Consider the following 5,478-nt stretch of genomic DNA (forward strand, 5'->3'; position numbering starts at 1 on the left):
TTCCTCTCGGGAGCTTCATGGTGTGTGTTCGATTCCTCTCGGGAGCATCATTTGCGTTCGTTTTTTCCTGACATGAATACATTTTTGCACTGCCCCTGCTGTTCATGGGCCGGCCCATTCGCGAGCTGCAGTGCGCGCCAGTTGCGCCAACCGGCGCATAAGGCGCCGAAGAGGAGGTCTCGGGGGGGTGGGGGGGGCGGGGTACGCAGCTGCAGACTTAGCCTGCCCTGTATCGTTGGCCCATCCAAGCCCAGGCTTGTATGTTCCACAAAAGAAAAAAAATCTTCTAAGAAAAAACACTGAGATATTTTTTTAAAAAAAACATTGAGAACAACCTACATAAGGGCATCTCCAATGCCGAACCTCAAACCTCCCGCAACCGTCTGGACGGCGGAAGCCATCCAACGCGGGACTGTATCGGTCAGCAGCGTGGTCCAGACGTGTTTTCTCCCGCAAACCAAAGACAAACATGGGAGGTTTGCAGGAGTCCGGACCGCAGACTTAGCCTGCCCTGTATCGTTGGCCTTCCAAGCCCAGGCTTGTATGTTCCACAAAAGAAAAAAATCTTCTAAGAAAAAACACTAAGATATTTTTTTTAAAACATTGAGAACAACCTACATAAGGGCATCTCCAATGCCGAATCTTAAACCTCCCGCAACCGTCTGGATGGCGGAAGCCATCCAACGCGGGACTGTATCGGTCAGCAGCGTGGTCCAGACGTGTTTTCTACCGCAAACCAAAAACAAACATGGGAGGTTTGCAGGAGTCCGAACCGCCGCCAAGCCCGTTTCTGAAACACCCCACTGCCGCTTGTCCGTTCGTCCGTCTGCCGCCAGCATTGATGGTACGCGGTTGCCGAGGCGTCTCCTCCGGCACCACTCATCCATCCGTCTGTCGCCTACCATTGCTATAAAAGCCTGTACCCCGGCCATGGCCTTTGTAATCCACGTCTGATCCCTCTCCGCTCCACTACCGCCATGGATCCCTCCCCGGCCAATGCTCTCTAGGGACGGGCTGACGTCAGACCAGAACAAGGAGATGCACTAACACCACATATAGGGTACGGTTAATTGCAACGTCTACCACATCAACTGACATTAGATACAAAATTAAGATGATTGAAATTCCTATTAATTTCGCGCTTTGAGATGTTTGAACTGGCACCGAACTCTATGCGCTATTATATCATTAAATGTATTTATCATTTTTGATTGTTTAATGCTATTATGTTATCACTTTGGAATATTTTATATAATTTTTTGACTAAACTATTAATTTAATGCTCAGTGCCGGTTCCTATTCTCTGCATGTTTTTGATTTAGCGTGAAAGTATCTAGGAAGATCAAAATACAATGTTGATTTAACACGATATAATACTAGGGCGACTCCAAGGTGTTTCAATTTTCCTGACCCAAGATCTTGAGTTTTCACCCTGCAGAAAGTCTGAGTTCACCCAAAAACAATGCCTTTAACAAGGTCATTACCAGGTACAACCAATAAATGCCAGAATTTGGGTTTTAACCCTAGGAATCAAGACTCGGTATTCGGGAGGCACCACCAAATATGCAGTCCTCCAGTGTTGCCGCCCCCGCTTGTCGTGGCTGCAGTTGTAAGTCACCAACACAATGAGCAGCAAATCGTCATCTTTTCCCCATCCATTGCGTGTATTCCCTAGTACATCGAGTGATAATAGACGATCTCGACTCAACACAAGCATGCGAGATAAGACCTTCAGAGCCTAGTGATCTTCAACAATAACCTCCTTGCATCCCCGTGTCCACAGCTTGGAATTGGGGCCATTGAGGTGCCGATGCCGATGTTTCCAAGGTGGTGACAATATGTTGTTGACAACCACCAAACACCTGAGCATGCAGCCTTCTATAGCGTCAGCGATGCATCCACATCAGAGGCACGTGTCATGGCGGATCAGTAGGCAGGAGGCAGTGTCCTTGGGTAGCACGAGCAGACCGGACCTTGTGATGGTGCAAATAGGTCCGGCAGGACCACAAGAATGTTGTTTGTTCTACAGGTTGGTTTTCTGAAAACAAAAAATTAAAAGCTCATGAAGTGCCTAGTCATTTCAGGGGTGAACACCGAATTGCTTGACCTATCGTAAAAAGGAGAACGACAGTCAGTGAGCTTTCTCCAGCATGTAGATTGGTGAAAGTATGTTCCCCTTTGAAAACGTGAGAAAATGGAGGAGAGAATGACCGCTGCCCCAGCGATCACATGTGAAGTAAGGAGCGGAGATCACTAGTCTAGCAAGCAAATGTGGATCCAACTAAGGTAAAAGCGAAGGTGGCCTCAGCGATCCAGAGCCTGCTCACCAGAGGATTGGGCCCGTCGATTTGATGCCTCGGAGGCAAATCTTGGAGAGGGAACCGCAAACATGCCGAAAATGTGAGATGGAGCACTGCTTTTCAGTTCTGATTGCCTATAACCAACCGGCTCAACTGGTTGGGGGATTGAGACTAGCTCAACTGGTTGGGGGAGTGGATGTACAAACCCAACACCTAGGTTCAAATCCTCACGGAGGCGAATTTAGATTCCTAAATAGAGAACAAAAAAACAGGAATTAAAAAATAGAAAAAAATTACCTCCTCTTGCTCCAGCGAGGTCGGCCGGTGGGGCGGGGCGGTGCAGGGCCCACGGGGAGGAGGACGGCAGCGGAGCAGGGCGGCGCAGGGACCTCGGGGAGGGGTCGGCACTGGGGCGGCCTAGCGCAGGCCACTCCGGCGATGGGGCGCGGGGGGGCGGCGGGGCGACGGGGCGGGGATGGCCTGCGGCAGCGACGGAGGAGAGAGACGGGCGCGCGGGAGGGAGAGAGAGAAAGAGAGTGAGGGGGGAGACGACTCGGCCCATTAAGTGGGCCTTCTTTGCCATCTGTTAGCAGACGGCAAAGAGGGCCACCGTTAGGGCTGGCCCATGTCTCCTCTTTGCCGTCCGCAGGCAGATGGCGAAGGACTAACATTGTCGTCTGCCAGCAGACGGTAAATTAGTCAACTCTTTTGCCGTCCGCTAGCAGACGGCAAAGAATCTGACCTAACGCCGTGCCCTGTGGGGCCCACCTGGCTCTTTGCCGTTAGATGGCCGAAGGCAAAGAAGCAGCTGACGGCAAAGAAGCAGCTGACGGCAAATAGCATTTTTGCCATCTGCAGTTTCTTTGTCGTCCGCTTTGTGGAAGCGGACGGCAAAGAGGTGGCAGGCAGCAAAATGCCAGATTCCAGTAGTGTATGCTCACTGACAGAACTGTTTTCCTCCATCTTACAACTGTAGAACTTGTCAGAGACTTCATATCTCTCGACCCGTGCATGAGCTTGGAAAACCATTTTCAGCTCTTGGAACATCTCATATGCTCCGTGCTGCTCAAAACGCTTTTGGAGCCCCGGTTCTAAGTTGTAAAGCATGCCGCACTGAACCAGGGAGTAATTGTCACTACGCGATTGCCAGGCATTCATAACGTCTTGAGTTGCTGGGAAAATGGGTGCTTCACCTAGCGGTGCTTCTAGGACATATGCTTTCTTGGCAGCTATAAGGATGATCTCAAGTTTCGGACCCAGACCGTATAGTTGCTACCATCGTCTTTCAGCTTGGTTTTCTCTAGGAACGCGTTGAAGTTGAGGGCAACATTAGCGTGGGCCATTTGTTCTACAAGACATATTGCAAAGATTTTAGACTATGTTCATGATAATTAAGTTCATCTAGCTCATCAAATTATTTAATGAACTCCTACTCAGATAGACATCCCTCTAGTCATCTAAGTGATACATGATTCGAGTCAACTAGGCCGTGTCCGATCATCACGTGAGACGGACTAGTCATCATCGGTGAACATCTTCAGGTTGATCGTATCTACTATACGACTTGTTCGACATTTCGGTCTCTTGTGTTCCGAGGCCATGTCTGTACATGCTAGGCTCGTCAAGTCAACCTAAGTGTTTTGCATGTGTAAATCTGTCTTACACCCGTTGTATGCGAACATTAGAATGTATCACACTCGATCATCACGTGGTGCTTCGAAACAACGAACTTTCTCAACTGTGCATAGTTAGGGGGAACACTTTCTTGAAATTTTATGAGGGATCATCTTATTGTTGCTACTCGTCGTTCTAAGAAAATAAGATGTAAACATGACAAACATCACATGCAAATCATAGAGTGACATGATATGGCCAATATCATCTTGCGCCTTTGATCTTCATCCTTGAGGCGCGGCATGATCACCTTCGTCACCGGCATGAAACCATGATCTCCATCATCGTGTATTCATGAAGTTGTCTTGCCAACTATTACTTCTACTACTATGACTAACGGTTAGCAATAAACTAAAATAATTACATGGCGTTTTCAATGACACACAGGTCATACAATAAATTAAGACAACTCCTATGGCTCCTGTCGATTGTCATACTCATTGACATGCAAGTCGTGATTCCTATTACAAGAACATGATCAATCTCATACATCACATATCATTCATCACATTCTTTTGGCCATATCACATCACATAGCATACCCTGCAAAAACAAGTTAGACGTCCTCTAATTGTTGTTGCATGTTTTACGTGGCTGCTATGGATTTCTAGCAAGAACGTTTCTTACCTACGCAAAAGCCACAACGGTGATATGCCAATTGCTATTTACCCTTCATAAGGACCCTTTTCATCGAATCCGATCCGACTAAAGTGGGAGAGACTGGCACCCGCTAGCCACCTTATGCAACAAATAGATGTCAGTCAATGGAACCTGTCTCACGTAAGCGTACGTGTAAGGTCGGTCCCGGCCGCTTCATCCCACGATGCCGCCAAATCAAGATAAGACTAGTAACGGTAAGCATATTGAACAAACCAACGCCCACAACTACTTGTGTTCTACTCGTGCATAGAATCTACGCAATAGACCTAGTTCTGATGCCACTATTGGGGAACGTAGCAATAATTCAAAATTTTCTACGCATCACCAAGATCAAACCTATGTTGATTCTAGCAACAAGAGAGGGAGAGGATGAGCATCTTAATACCTTTGAAGATCGCTAAGCGGAAGCGTCACTAGAACGCGGATGAGGGAGTCGTACTCACGGCGATTCAAATCATGGAAGATCCGATCTAACACCGAACTGACGGTGCCTCCGCGTTCAACACACGTATAGCCAGGGGACGTCTCCTCCTTCTTGATCCAGCAAGGGGAGAGGAGAAGTTGAGGGAGAGCTCCGGAAGCACGAGGGCGTGGTGGTGGAGCTTGCAGTCCTCGGGCAGGGCTTCGCCAAGCACTATGGTGGAGGAGGTGGTGTTGAAGAGGGCAGGGCTGCACCAGGGGGAGGGTTTGGCAGCCCTCCCATCCCCCCCCCCACTAGTTATAGGGGAAGGGGAGAGGGGGTCGGCCCCCTTAGATCCCATCTAGGGGGGGGGGGCAATGGGGGAGCTTGCCCCCCAAGTTGGTGGGAGGCGCCCCCACCCCCTAGGGTTTTCATTCCTTGGCG

The 5,478-nt window shown here is 49.0% G+C and overlaps 1 pseudogene; it reads right to left on the reverse strand.

Annotated features, from left to right (window-relative positions):
• The window catches only part of LOC123172069 (transcription initiation factor TFIID subunit 4-like), a 5,429-nt pseudogene extending 2,546 nt beyond the window's left edge, over positions 1-2,883 (reverse strand).
• Positions 2,884-5,478: the final 2,595 nt, after the last annotated feature.

Source organism: Triticum aestivum, unplaced genomic scaffold, assembly GCF_018294505.1.
Source record: "Triticum aestivum cultivar Chinese Spring unplaced genomic scaffold, IWGSC CS RefSeq v2.1 scaffold6B_scf_2973, whole genome shotgun sequence".
Classification (NCBI taxonomy): Eukaryota; Viridiplantae; Streptophyta; class Magnoliopsida; order Poales; family Poaceae; genus Triticum; species Triticum aestivum.